Raw genomic sequence first — 15,778 nt, 5'->3', positions numbered from 1 at the left:
AAAGTTGGAGAGAGTGTTTTTCTCATTGTGTTGGTGTTCAAGTAGAAACCTTGGGGAGCTTACAAATAAAACAGGGGGTCAGCCAGAAATGATAATAACCTCATAACCAACTGCATTCTCTCTCTTTTTTTTGGTCTGGGAAAAAAAAAAAAAAAGAGAGAGAGGAGATTCATTATTTTTTGGAAACAAATGACTAATTTAGCTTCTTTAAAAAAGATAGTTTCTATCTGCGTTTCAAATTCAGTGGCTTTAAAATGTTAACTTCAGTAATAATAATCTGACCTCATGTTACAGGACATTAAATATTATGTATTGTATTCTGGTTGAAGATAAATCTTAGTTTAGTTCTGCAAAGGGCGTTATATTTGCAAATCTAACAAGTTAGGACTATTGATATTAATGGAGAAAGGGCAAATCAAAGGAGGGAAAGAAGGGTAAGAGGTAAAGAAAAAAAAAGGGAAATTGAAAGCTTGAGCTTGGTTTTTCAAGTCCTTCTGAAGCAACGGCTCCTCTGAGCATTTTTTGTTTCACTTCTTTGCATTAGCTGTTAGAAGCAAAATGAAAATTGTAGCAACCTCAAAATTATATTAAATTCTAGTGTCTGTTGTTTGCATTTTCTTCTTTGGGATCATGTCGAAGGTTGCTCAAGAGCCATAAAACTCTGACCTCCAATGTGACATGTGATCAGTGTGGCCCATCCAGAACCTGGTACCTCATTCTTGATCTTTCGATTCACAGGTGGGTCTCCTCCTGGATCCTGGAGAGAAGATCACATAAGATTACAGGTATAGAAGTGCTCTGGACGGTAAAAAGAAAATTCCTTACAAACATAAACCTTTAAAACATTATTGTTCTCTTTTTGGATTAATTTAACATAATAAATTGCGACACACACACACATACACACGAGACTCAGTGAACCAGTAATCTGCTGTCAGGACACAAATCTCCTGGTGACATACCACACCTCTTTCACATTTTCACTTGTATAGAATGAATCCCAAAGTAGTATGCGTTGGGCCACTCTTGCTGTGCAGTTGACAACTGGTTTTCCTTAAATATCTCTGTTTCCAATTCTTCTAGAACTACGGACCACACTTGTTTTGCTTCACTTGTGTGCATTTCCCTCTTAATAACTGAAACCAGGTTTATCCATGACTCTTTTGGTATAGATAGTTTTTACAAATTGGTCTTATAATGTCTTACACATTGCCCAGGAGTTTTATTGACTCTCTTGTTTAAAAATTAATACTAATAAAAACAGGAATGACATAATCATTATATTTAGTAATTACTGAAATGGTTAGTATCGTGTTTAGTCAATGTCCTCTAATCTGTTAGCACGAATCTCCCATTTGTAGAAATGGAAGTGTCATTCTTTACATTCTGTTATTTTATAACTAATTCATTTACCCAGATTTGCAGTATAAGTTAATTAGGGAACTTAAAGAAATATCCATGTGATTTTCTTCTCTGGTCTCCTGCCATAGACATTTGAATTCCTGTACCATCACTCCTTAAAATTGTTCAATAAATTTTCACAAAGAGACTTACCTCTCCCCTGCATTTTTATCTCCCATACTGTAAAGATGTCATTTTCTATGCACAGCTGGAAACTACCCACCTTTCTTGAAATCTTGCTGGTTTTGGATAGGCCCATAATGCTCTATTTGAGGCTAACCTAGTAAGAGAAAGAATGTTAGATTATCCGGGGCCATTAGCTCAGCCTCCGACTGAGTGATCATAGGTCTTGGTTGAGATGAAGGGAATTGATGATCCTGTCCTACATGGATTATTGATGGAGGACCCAAGTTGCCCAACCTGACCCTTTGGCCTTCAAATCTGGTGTAACATGAAAAACCCCTTCCGGAGCCATCCTTCTTCATGGCAGTGTCAGGAGCCTTCTGTTTGAATATCTGACTTGTTTGGAGCCTACAAGAAAGACAGGGCGTACTCAAAGAGATGATGTTTACCATGGGCAGGAAAGAAGATTGATGGAAAGTCTCAGCTTATCTAAAATCCAGAGGCCAGGCCTTGAGATAACAACATACTGTTTTAAAAGCATTTATGTCCAGAAAGAGGAGTTTTGCAAGGCGCCAAATATGGCCACTGTGGTATCAATAGGATCTCCTAACCACTGCCCAACCTTGGAATGTCTTTTTGGAGAGTAGAAAGGTGTTGTTGCAAAGGTGAAATTATATCGTGTTTATGAGCCTAAAATCTTAACAGTTGGTTAATAGCAAAGTGAGATCACCTTGGTTTGGGAGAAAATGACATAAAATGTAAGAGGGAGATTTATTTATGAATTCGTTCTCTCCATTTGCTAATAATAACTATCAACTTGAGGGCTCACTGTTCCAAATGCTCACAAGGTTGAAATAGACTTATCATAGCCTTGATTTTATCATCCCCTTTTGTAGATGAGAAAACTGAGGGTCAGAAAATTTAAATAACTTTCCCATGACACAGAACTGCATACACAAATACACATACATACACAGATGAAGACTACCATGACTACGTAATAAGAAAGATCGATGAACTGTGCGTTTTAACTAATAAGAATCTCTGCCCGTACTCCACTGTTAAGAACAAGAGGCCAATTAATACACAGCTAGGTAAACAGCATAGTGTTCTTAAAAATGCAATAAAAATAGCAAAGAGTCAATCCAAGTGAATTTTGTCAACGGTAAAAATTCATTCCTATGCCTTTTTTATCTTCACCCTGAACAGTAATTGGTGGAATTGTCTGGTGAAAAATGGTGCCAAGGCCCTGTCAGATTTTCAGCTAACAAAGAATACTGCTGTCATTTTTGCTGACTTTGATTTCCAGAGCACCACAGAGGATTCACACTTTCTGGAAAGACTTTCAACCAAAAATAGCAGAAACACAAAACTTGTTTTGCTTATTTCTCTGTTACCCAGAGCATTCCAGTTTGTTAGGGTTTCTTTGTCTTGATTTGGCACATTTCAAGGAACAGAAAGTGTGGCCGGGCAGAGTGAGTGCCAGGAGAGTCGCAGGTGAGGCCGGAGAGGTAGTATGACCAGATCACAGCGTGCTCTGCCAGACCTGTAAAGAATCTGGGGACATGTTACAGAAGCTGCTGAAGAGATTGGAACCAGACAGTGAAATGATCTGATGCATCATTTTGAATGGTCATCTGGCTGCTTTGTGTGGTTAATATTTCTGTAGTTAATGCATTGGAAAGAGACAGATGAGGCCATGGCATTTTAGACTTCGGGGGTAGTAGCAACAATGACAGAAAAAAGTGGAAGGATTTGAGATATATTTTGGAAGTAGGAATTACAAGTTTGGTGATGGATTGAATGAAGGGGAAGGATGAGTCAAGGATGACTCCAGTTGCCCGAACAACTGGATGGATAAAGTGACATTAGTTGAGATAGAGAAGACTGCCAGAGTGAAAGGCTTGAAGGAGATAATCAAGAGTTCAGTTATTGGTATGTGAAGCAGATATCAAAGCACACGCATGCAATAAGCAGTTGGAGGTATTGATTAGGAGGTTGAAAGAGCTATCTGGAATAGAGATACAAATATGAGAGTCACTGGCATAGGGATGGTCTTTGAAGCCTTGGGAATAAGTAAGAACCCTTGAGATTCAAATGTAAAGGGAGAAAATTAAAGGGCTCAGCACTGTGCTTTGAGGACTTCAACGTTTATCAGTTTAATAGAGGAGGATGAGCCAATGAAGTAAACTGAGAGAATGGAAATCAAAGGAAGAATATTTCAAAAAGGAGAGAGTGGTCAGTTCTATCAGTTGAAATCAAGTAAAGATGAAGATTGCATTGCAAGGTTAAATACACGTTTACCAGGGAAAATTAATATGCCATGGATGGTCTCAAAATTAGAGATTTTCAAATATCTCAGGACGTATATTAGGCAAATAGTAAGAGCTTACTGTTAGCTTGTAGAGCATAAAAGCTGTTTTAAATCACTTTTCAACCCTGCTAGGTTATTAATATGGTAGAGGCAGGACTTTGGATTCCTTATGCGGTTGAAATTCCCTAATGGACAATTCACACAGAACACACGTTCTTAACAGTGTGCATCATAAGTAAGGAAGGGAGAAAATTCAGGGCATAGTCTTTGCAGAACCTAGAGCAGTGTGGACAGGGCAGAGTATATTGCCTTTATGTTCACAGCAGTTATTAGGCGCTTTTTTCGTCTTTATTTAACCAATTGTTTTTAGAGCAAACCCAACAGGGGAATCTTGAGAAACCCATAGGTTGTTTTAGGCTTCAAAGGTCAGAACTTGCTTTGGAGGTCCAGAACAGAAATTGGGGTTCTCTTTAAATGCAAAAGAAGAGTATCATCTTCTTACTTGATCGATAACAAGATTTCCCTTAAGGGGAATTTGAAAATGAACTGGCCAAACCTGCTTTGCCCAATTTAGGCTTCTTTTGAAGTTGAAAAAAAAATCTGAAGACTGAAATAGAACAGATTATATCCAAAGGGGATTTAGGGATTTCTGACAATCACTGCAGAGAATCAGAGGGACACACATGCATAGTTGGACAGACAGAAGAGAGCACAGCTCACACAGAGGGGGTTTATGACACTGGACTGAGAAAATGAGATTTTATTCTGAAAAGAGCACATGTCAGAACTCTCCCAATCATTTTATTTATGGAGGACCTGTTTCTCTGATTAAGTCCCAGACCTTTACCCAGTAGCCTTCAAAACTAGGAAAATGATGCATATGGAAGGAAAAGAGTTAAGGACTTGGGTGGTAGACCATTTGAGTTTCTTTGAAATGTAATTTTGAGAGAAAAAAAAATCAAAATGCTAAAGAATGAAAACTGTATGATTCCATTTACATAGCATTTCAAAACAAGTGAAACAGAAAGAAATGCATTGTCTAAGGATATATACATGTGTAGTAAAACTCAAAAGAAAAACTAAGGGAACGAGGGAAGAAAAGCAAAATTGAAGAGCATGGACACACTTAGCAGGGAGGTAGAGAGGTGGCATGAGGGAGGGGCACGCAAGTAGCTTTTATTTTATAAATTAAGGGGTGGATTATGGGTGTTTATTATATTTTATGTTTTATTATATGTATGTGTATAATTGCACAGGAAATCAATGAGAAGGGAAGAAGAAATCGTAGGATCTTTTCAGAAGAAAAAACAAATTGGTCCAAAGGGCTCCAGGAATACCTAGCTGAGGTGGGAGAACCACGCAGGACTTTTTGAACAGAAAGCACGTGGCTTCTCCTCCTCTACTCACCCGTCTGCCCCGGGACTGATCAGCCTCAGGGGTATCATGCCTTGAAAAATTACCCCTTGTCACTTAGCTGAATGACTTTGACCAGGTCCCTTTCCTTCTTGGGACCTTAGTTTCCCTCACTGAAAAAAAAAATAAAAAAAAAAATAATTGGGGCCTGGATTGGAAATCAGGGTTGGTAAGTATATGCATGTCCTACTCTGTTCATGGCAGACGTGAATAATTGATAAAAACATTCATTCTTTCTAAATTGGGAGAAGGCCTCTCAGTTGTTTTCAACGTAGAACTTTAGTCAATTGATCTCATGGGGTGGGGGGGGGGGGAGAGAGAGAGAGAGAGAGAGAGAGAGAGAGAGAGAGAGAGAGAGACAGATTCTTAAGAATTGATATCTAAATTTCCTTCACGGTTTGTCCTCCTGTGTCCCTCCCAGCCATTCTATATTTAGTCACCTTAATTAGTTTGGGAGCTTTTTAAAGGATGGGACTATGTCTCATTTCCATGGCACTCCCCATTCCTCCTGTTCGGTGCACACTAAATTTCAGTAAAAACTGCCTGGCTAGAAATCACCATTTCTTCCACCTCTGGTGCCATTCATACCCCAGATCAAGAATGAAGCAAACCTGCTAGAGCCCATTCAATGGATTCTGGCTGTCTGTGAACTCAACCCACTCCGTACATTAGACCATCTTCAAAGGCACCAGGATCTGGTTTCTGCTGGAGATTTGTGAAAAGGACAAGAGAACTTAGACTTTTCTCTATGTTGATTTTGCCAATTCACATAATCTCTCAGGGCTATATCCCATCTGTTAAGTCTGTCAAATGTGGGAGGTACTTTCTTTGATCCTGATTCCAATTCAATTGACTGGAAACTGAAGTTGTGAACAAGAGCAGGAAAACTCAGAAGGATATTTTACAACCAAGCCCTGCACGCCCTCCAGTGGTGGAAAACCAATAATTCAGATAAAAATGGAGAACTCGAATGTTTGCCTATACTGGGTTTTGGAAGTGTTATATATTTTTTTCTTTTACTCCCCACTGGATACACAGGATTCTATACAGATTTTTAAAAAAATTCTGGAATTTTCTACAGGAGTGTTATATTATCAATGCATAGACTGTCAGAGCTGAAATTCATCATAAAAATAATCTATCCAATTTTTCGTTATATGACAGGCATGGATGTTCAGAGAGGTGGAGGGCCAGGGCTGGTATCGTGGCCTTCATCTTCTGGCTCCCAATTCAGTGCTTGCTCCCCTCTGCATCTTGGCTTCCCTATAGCAGTGTTTTCTGAACATTGGCCACGTACACGGCACTGCACTGGGCATTGTTGGGGAATAATGATAGTTGTCAATTACTGAGTCGTAGTCTTTGCAGAGCACTGTTCTACGTGCTTCACACTTATTTCTTATTAATTCTTGTAATAACCTTATGAGATAGTATTATTTTCCTTATTTTGGAGATGAAGAAACGGAGGCTCACAGTGATATTAAGGGAGTTACTATTATAAAAAGCAATAGACAACATGTCCCTATCCTCAAGCCATTTGCAGCCTAGTCGGAAAGACCAGCTTGCTTATCTTTGCTAGAAGGAAAGATATATCTAATTAACTGTGGCTAATGTGTCTAGGGGACAGAGCTTTGGAGCTAGGACAGCAAGGGCTGAGAAAGGAAGTGGGTTTTCTAAGTGGATTTCTTTGTCATGTTGATGGACGGGACTCACATCAGTGCTTCACATCAAGGTCACCAGTCGGTTTCATCTCACATCATCCTTCCTACAGAGTAGCTAGCACCTGCCGCCTACTGCACTCTGTCCAATGGTGCTATCTGGGCTCAGGAGGAAAATGCATTTGAACAAGTAGTGATCTCTGCTATGGGTAAGGGGTGGGGGCAGTTGGCATGATGGCATGTATTTGCTTCAGGTGAACTAAATTCTACAAGGCCTATACATTCTGCAGTGTTGTCTGCAGGCACAGAAGCAAGGGCACCCTTGGGAGCTTTATAGAAAGGCAGAAACCCAGGCTCCATTCCAGACCCACTGAATGAGCATCTTTATTGTAACTAAAGCCTGAAGTGGTTTGTGTGCTCGCTAAAGTTAGGAAAGTATTGTGGTCAAGTTTGTTTACAAATACAGCCTTGACATTTCAGAGGGCCAGGCCTGCGTTCTGCTGCATGGGATTCAGTGATGTGGTTCTTTTTTTTTCCTTTTTCCCCCCTTTATTAATTTTACTTTTAAATGATCATACAGTAAAATTGACTTATTTTTAGTATATAATTCTATGAATTTGCACACGTGTAGATTTCTGAGCCACCATCTCTGTCAGGATGCAATACCGTTCAGTCGCCCCAAAAATACTCTCTCGTGCTATCCCCCCATAGGCACACCCTGCTCCCATGCTGAACCCCTGGTGATCGCCAATCTAGTCTCTGTCACTATAGTTTTGTTTTTTGAGAATGTCATGTAAACAGAACCATACCATGTGTCACTTTTTCGGACTGGCTTCTTTTATTCAGCTTAACGCCTTTCACAACTGGGTTTTAATAGCATTTTTCTTTCCCAACTGTAAAGAAAATACTATACAGTAAAATTCTGTGACTCCCAGAAAAACAGTGGTTTTTCACACAAACTTTGAGAGTCTAAATTATTCTAGGAATCATATATCAATATATTTCGTCTGTGCTCTTTCAAGTGTGGGACCATACATGGAGTTTACTTGCCAGACACACTCCATCGAATGTCTTGACTGACATTGTCACTTGGTGTTTGTTCTAATTCATAAAATGCTTATTTGTGTTAGCTTTATTAGGCTAATGTTTTTATTTTTTTAAATAATATTGTTAAAGAATGCTTATTCCTTAACTGTCTTTGTAAACCATGTTTTGGATGGAACCCTTAAGTACATACCTGCCCCATCCCACCAAACATTACAAAACGGAGCAAACTTAAACAATTTCTTTTCAAAACTATATTTTGAAACAAAGAGCTCTAAAACGTCCTCATAAGGAGGATAACGGCAGCACTTTAAAATTCTCGCCTGGAATATAATCTTCACCATCGTACTCCTCCTTCATGTTTGCAAATCCGTTTTCCATTTATCCTCTGTTAGAAATCAACAGCCCTGGGTAGTGAAGGAGCCAGGCCAGAGGTGTTACTGTCACTTTGCAGATGACAAAAGTGAAGACTAGACTAGATGGGGAGGGGAGTAGTCAAAGGTTACACAGCTGGATGGTATAGAGCTATGATTAGAATGTAAAACTTTGAGTTCTATTATGCTCATATGGCATCCAGTCTTACAGTTTTCTTTTTTCTCCCCCCATTAGATCATCGCAAAGACTTCCTTAGATCTGGTGCATTCTTGAAAGACAGGAACGATCTCTATTCTTATGAAAACCCAAGTTTTTTCCATTCATGGGAATCCTCTAAAACTTATGAATATTTTGACAGAGATTCTCTTCCATCATGTTATTTTTGTTTGACTCTAGTCACATGATTGTACCTGGTGTGAAGATATAATTCATTTGCCATTACAATCACACGAATAGACATTTGTTGTTTCTAGAGAGTGAAACTGTATAAAGGCTGAGCCCATTTTCAGGTTCAGTTCCCTGCTTCCCATTTTAGAGCTTTCTAAGGATGAAGTCTATTATGAGACAGGACTTTTTAGAAAAAGAGACAACTTTCTTTTCTTCCTTGGAATTGCCATAGGATCTCGTAACTGCTTCTTTACACCCTTCTGATGAGGTTTATTGGGGCCTTTTACAATCCGGGGAATAACTGGTATTTCAGTGGTAGTGGCTATAATTTTAGTTAACATCTTCAGGGATGTATGGCATTTGATATGAAATGTGCTGTACATTTGGAATTTGGGAGCCAAAGTCTTCAAAGATATGGAGACTGAAGCTGAGAGTCTCTCTGAACTTGACCAGGGTTGACAGAAGGGGAGAAGCCAGTGGTTAGTCCTCATGCATAAAGATTGCTCTCTATATCTCAGCCACTGTTTTACCCAACCCCACGACATGCCCTGCACGGCTCCCAATTAAGACCAGTGCCCAGATGCTGTGCAGCTCTCCTGCCAGGATAACCTACCACCATCACCATCTATGCAGGGTGAGAAACAGGCCCAGAATTCATTAATTAACGATGGTGATGTGAAGTTGTAAACACAGCTGTCAGCTGCTTGCTCCACAGACCTGCCTGCCTATGGCAAGTGAAGAAATGTCGGGTGGGAACACAGTCTCATTGTCCAGGCCTCCCTAACTGAACTTGACAGCAGATAGTTGGCAGAAGGGCCAACAACAACATGCCTCTCCAGAGGCACCCAGAGGCAGGGCTCCTTTTTGCTTGGAGTTTTTATCCTGAGAGCCAACCTGATGATGAGAGAGTGTCTTGGAGAAGAGTGGGAAGAAAGCAGCAACCTATTTATGAAAGGCTGTCTTTTCCAGTCATTGAGCACTTGTGTCCTCAGAGGAGACGTCATCAGACCTTTGCTTCCCAGCTGTCTTTTAGTAGTAGGTACTTATCCTTTACCCCAAACTGGACCGTGGCAGTTTTCTTTCTGGGGGAGACACATTTATCCCTTTGTAGACAAAGTTGTTTGATATGTGAGAAGGATAGCATGTATTTTCTAGAGAGCCAGAGTCTGCAAAATATTTTCATTCTTCTTTTTGTCATAAAAACTCCAGTAAGCCTCACCAGTCCCAGTGTACAGATGAAGAAACTGAGGTTCCAAGAGGAAAAGCAAATTGTACAAGGCCATTTAAGAAGCAAGTGACAGGGACAAAACTTGACTGGAATCTCCAGCCCCCACACCGTGTGCTCTTTCCGCTGTCTCCTAGAAGCTGCACCAGGTCCTTGGAGATAAACAGGAACTCATGGTGAAGTCTGACTGTTGGCCTGGGGTGTTGGAATCCCTCCTATGCCTTTAAAACCACGACCCAGACTTGTTGACTAGCACTTCCTGCATTGGTGTTTGGACCAACACTCCGAGCTCACTGACAGTGTGTTCCGGTAGCAGAAAAAGGAAGCACACGAGGCAGCTTGTTTTGTAATTACAAATGAGAGGAAAACAGGAAAACAAGTAGACTCCCAGGCAGGCCAAAGATGATGATTGCTTTGATGAGTTCTTTCCTGTTCCTGGCAAAGTATTTTCCACTTATCCTTCAGAAGGACCACAAGATGTTCAATGTCACTGGAATTTCTAATACTGGGTTCTTTAACAATTTAATCTGGCCTTCAAGCTAAACAAACAAACAATCAAACAAACGTATATGTTTCTTTGCAAAAAACAGGTACACTATATATATAATCTAATATATGTATTATATTAATTACATATAGTATAATATATGCAATTCTTCTGATCAGGTTTATTGGGATATTATTGAGCTCCCAAATATATTTTTGTGCATCTGTGGTCTGCAAAGCACCATGGTAAAGGCTGAGGAACATCAGAAATGACTAAGTCAGTCTCCCTGCTTTTGAGTTGCTTCCAGTCCTGTGGGAAAAACTGACCTGTTGTAAACAACTTTTTGAAACATGAGGCAGAATGAAGTAAGTGCTATAACTGAGTGAAAAATTAAGTGCTATGTGAGCCAGAGGAGGGAGAACGTATTCTGACAGTGATCACGGAAGACTTCAGGTACGTAGAGGAGGGATTTGTCGTGGGTCTTGAAGGACAGCAGTATTACACAGAAGCCAGGGAAAGGCATTCTGGGTTCAGGGCCCAGAGGAGCATAGGCTGGGGCGTCTGCAATGTTTAGGGGATGGCTGTAGGGTGAGGGACCTGTGAATGGCTGGGAGCAGAGGAAAGGGGCCAGGCTTAAAGAAGGAAGGTGACAAAAGTGTTAGGAATCAAGATGGGATTTTTAAGCGTTTTATGTCCAGGAACCTGGGAAGGCTTAGATCTACCCTACCAGACACTTTTCCTCCTAGGTGATTTTCCAATGGAATAGAGGCGAGGAGCAGCAGTTAAATTCTAATTGGCCTTAGGAGTACTCAATAAGCCTCACTGTGGAGCTCTGGGGAAAATGCTGAAGACTGGGGTGAACGCTTGACTCTCAATCCTTCTGACCAGCTCAGTTATATATAGAGAGAGGCAAGGGCGGCATGCTTAGGCAGGTATATGAACACATTGGTTGGCTTGCCTGAATGTATGCTCCCAGCCACATGGAGAAAGTAAAGGGATAGGTGAGTTTATACCTTTAACACATGGTAATCTGACCCCAAGGAAAATGTGACATGAAAAATGATCCAGAATTTTGACCAAACATATTAGTAACTCCTCCTCTTTCAAGCCCAGGTGTGTCTGATATGAAGGACTATGGTCTTGTAGTGCTCACTCAGCTGCTCTTTATGACTTTCACTCCCACGTCCAACAGATGAATAAGGATCCTTGTCTATTTTCTTAGAATATAGTGGGGCAGGGGGATCGAATGAATGAATGTTTGTGAAAAACGCGTAAGTCAAGTGCTTTAGAAAGGAAGCAATGTTACCCTATTCAAGTCTGATGCTTTTAGATGTTTATTGAATGAATATATACTAATTAGGGAATGCAATTTATCTCTCAACATTTTTTTCTTCCTAATTGTGTGAAGATGAATTGTTCTAAGCTACAGAAAAACAGTTTTCTATAAAATCTTTCAGTATAAGAGCTGACCCCCCAAATTTGATTGGTTTTAGAGGATTTAAAAATGATTGACCTCGTGGTGCCATTGCGTAAAAGAATGATAGCTTTTTCGCCCTCTCCCTCCTCCCCGCTGGCACTGCTCCAGCTGCCTGGCGCTCATTCTGAGCTCCTGCTAAGCCAGTGCTGCCATCATCTCCTGCCAGCCGCCATCATGGTCATCTACCCAGATCTTACCAGGCATGATGACATGCTCTCCGACATCTACAATGTCCCGGAGATTGCAGACAGGCTGTGTCTGGAGTGGAGGGGAAGATGGTTAGTAGGATAGAGGGTGACATTGATGACTTGCTCATTGGTGGAAATGCCTCTGCTGAAGGCGCCGAGGGCAAAGGTACCGGAAGCACATTTGTCACTGGTGTCGGTATGTTGAAGTATCATTTGCAGAAAAGCAGCTTCACAAAAGAAGGCTACAAGAAGTATATCAAGGATTACATGAAATAAGTCAAAGGGAAACTTGAAGAACAGAGTCGCACCTTTTATGACAGGGGCTGCAAAACAAATCAAGCACATCCTTGCTAATTTCAAAAACTACCAGTTCTTAATTGGTAAACTCATGAATCCAGATGGCGTGGTTGCTCTCCTGGACTACCGTGAGGATGGTGTGATCCCCATATATGATTTTTCTTAAGGATGGTTTAGACATGGAAAAATGTTAACACAGTTGGCCGTTGGGATCCATCCCCTGTCATCATCATAACTGGCTGCTGCTGTTCATCCACAGACCGGGACAGGACAGATGGGACTGAGGTTACCTTGAGCTCTTTGTTGATCTTGACCTTGATTTGTTTGGGCGGAGGCATTGTTTTTAAGAAAAACAGGTCACGTAGGTTGTCTAAAAATAAAGTGCATTTAAACTCATTTGGGAGAATGCCTCTTAGTTTAATACATATTTAAATCCATCCTGGGTAGTGTTCCTGGAGAGGCTAGAGCCTGGTTGTAGGCCGCTGCCGTAAAGCGTAAGACTGTCTTCAGAAAACTGCTATAGTGAAAACTACTTCTGAGACTGGACTAGAAAAAAAAAAAAAGGATCAAAAGTCTTAATTCTGAGTTGAAGTGAAGGGAAAGACCAGGCTCACAGCACAGCCGACATTTGAAGTGGATTCCTTAGTCATTTCATCACCTATAAACAGAAGTAGTTAACTCTGGAAGAGATTACCAAAAGAATAAAAAAACATACTGTTGGGAAATAAAAAAGAAATATAGAAGAGCTCTCTCTTATTAAGGATACTGTATGTAGGTGTACTTGTTGTCTCTTTTAATCGAACTGAACCTTTAAGAGGCTGAGCAATTCACTCAAATTTATGTAGCTCAAAATGCAAGCATAAAGTCTGAACATGTTGAATGCCTTGGAATAGGAATATAGTTTTAGAGGCGCAGCTTGGGGATGACTTCATAGACCTTTCACTTCTTACAAAGTCAAGAAAAGAAAATGAGTACCACTGACTATTAGAAAAGCATTCCCGAAAGTTTTGGATAAATACGAATATTTTCAGCAGCCCTGGGACCCTGAAAGGTGAAGGCTGGTTATGCTCTGGAGCTCTGGTGTGTGTCTCTAGCTCTTCTCAGTAGCCTTGGCTCTAACACCCATCTGGCGAGAATCTTGTTTTCCGCCCCAGCATAGCTGGGCTGGAGTTTTTGATAGCATTTGATTTCAGCAAGTCTCCACATGAGCCTCTGATCTAATGTTGGGACAAAGCAACAGTGGAGGGAGGCCCAAGTTGGAATGAGTCAGGTGGAGACTGATGCCTTGTTTCTTATTAAATACCGTTCCCCCTCCAGGTATGTACTTTTCCCCAACAGTCAAACTCTGTCAACACAAGTCTGGGCTTCCCTCTCCCCACCAAGGCAAACACTGTCAATAGCAGGAAAGGAAAAAAAGGCCATGGTTGGAATTTGAAAACCTATGCTTTCAGGTAGAGGATCAAGAGCCCTTCACTTGCCAAACATTATTTGAATTTTGTAGAACCAACACTGGAGTTTAAGTTACATCCTCGAATTCAATATTTGGCATAGGCTAATAACCACTCGTGATTTCTTCCACTTGGTGTATCTGTTAATTGCTTTGAGATAAAGGGACAGACCCGATCAGAGGATTGTGAGTATATTTGCATCACCCCACTAGTTTTTAAATAGTGAAGACACTGAGTCCCAGAGACGATATGTGATTCATCCAGGGTTATATAGCTACTTCAGGAGTGAGCTGTGCAGAACCAAGGGCTCTGAACTTGTAGTAGAGTGCCTTTTCAACTACACTAGACTTAATTCTTTTTTTGGGCTGGGGGGAGGGTATTAATATCCAGTGAAATAAAACTATTTGTCTTGGATCAGCTTGAAAACACATTCTGAAGAGGTGATCTGCTAGTAAATAATAGTAGTTACTATTGCTAAATATTCTGACTCAATTTATCAGCATTTCTCACGTTGTGGTTAAGGGTGCAGCTCCTGGAGTGTGCCTGGATGTGTATCTCCACTGCACCACTTATAGGCTTTGTTATCTTAGGAAGTTTTACCGCTCTGCATGCCAATTTTCCTTTTCATAAAACGAGAATACTAATAACCTACCTAATGACATTATTGTGAGAGTTAAGTGAGAGTATACATATGCAGAAGTCAGAACAGTGCCAGGCCCATAGCAAATGCCCAATAAATGTGACATGTCACTATTATTACAGGGGACCTTAAGAAATTTTAGTTTTGGCTTTACCATTAATTCGCCTCTTACTCTCTGTGCCTAAGTGTTCTCATCTGTGAGATAAAATTCTTACTGCTTCACTGTTCAAAATTGAATGAGTGTATTTATATGCTGTGTAATGGAGACACTTACTCAGTTGTTAATTTATTCATTGCTGAATGAATATTTACTGAGTGCCAACTCTTGCAGGCACAATGTGAGAAAGAGAGGAATTCCCTGTTTTCAAGGAGTTTATAGCCTGTGGGGGAAACAGAACATTCCACAAGCAGGTAGAGTAAGGAATGATAACTGTGTTTTGAGAGCTGAAGTGTGGGGTGCTGGGAGGTACACAGCAGGGGTAACTCAGTCTGAGGGTGGAGGGGGGAGGTTAAGGAAGACTTCTTTGAAGTCCTAATTAAGCTGAAACTCAGAGGATGGGTGGGAGTTAACCAGGAAGAGAGGAAAGTGTTCTAGGAAGGGAGAGAAGAACACATGAAAGCCCAGCGAGTGGAGAAAGCAAGAGAATAAATCGGCTTTACCATATTTCATCTACTCTGAGACACCATTCATTTTAAGATATGCCTTTATTTTATATATCCCTATGGTGGGGCGGGGGGTGGGGGGAACTGCCATTTAAACTATGACATAAAGGTTTCTTATCACCCAGGGTTTTAATACTTGTTGAAAGAGCTCTTTTTAAATTCTTAATTGGACATCTATTTTAACGCATAGCACTCTATCAAATATGGCAAAATAAAAATATATGAAATAATTTGCTTTCAGTATTTCTGAAACTTCACTTTTAGAGTCTGATTCTTCTGAAAGGCACTTTTGATTCAGAGGCACCAACGTCAAACTTTTCCACACAATGTGATCAAGAGCGTTGGTGATAACAGCATTTCTTTAAAGAATTCAGGGATGAACTGAAAGCCACTGGGGCTGGGCTCTTAAGCTGTGCTTGTGAGTATGTGGAATTAGCCTTCTTTTGAGATTCCCACTTGGGTTATGTTGCTAAATGCCTCTGATTCACCACCTCACTCCCCCACCTCCCCACATTTGGTACTTAGGGGTTAAAAGGGTGGTCCACTGTTGTTTCTGGGATTTTCTTACAAGCTAGCACCCATTCTGACAGTTTTAAAGCCGGTGCTTTTCATGTTTGTGCATGCAAGGCCAAAACAATTAG

At 40.6% G+C, this 15,778-nt stretch overlaps 1 long non-coding RNA gene and 1 pseudogene across 2 annotated transcripts in view; both read left to right on the top strand.

Annotated features, from left to right (window-relative positions):
* The window catches only part of LOC141572250 (uncharacterized), a 415,695-nt gene that overhangs the window by 80,025 nt on the left and 319,892 nt on the right, over window positions 1-15,778 (top strand). For both annotated transcript variants that reach the window (XR_016018778.1, XR_012497557.2), the window contains exon 3: window positions 739-785. This is a non-coding gene — a long non-coding RNA (uncharacterized LOC141572250). The remainder of the gene's footprint in view (window positions 1-738; window positions 786-15,778) is intronic.
* LOC109456735 (translationally-controlled tumor protein-like) lies at window positions 11,994-12,709 on the top strand (annotated as a pseudogene).

The sequence above is a fragment of the Rhinolophus sinicus genome, chromosome 14, assembly GCF_057876585.1.
Source record: "Rhinolophus sinicus isolate RSI-liver-muscle chromosome 14, RSI-T2T, whole genome shotgun sequence".
Classification (NCBI taxonomy): Eukaryota; Metazoa; Chordata; class Mammalia; order Chiroptera; family Rhinolophidae; genus Rhinolophus; species Rhinolophus sinicus.
Note: the sequence above shows the minus strand (reverse complement) of the source record. Positions and strands in the feature narration are given on the sequence as shown.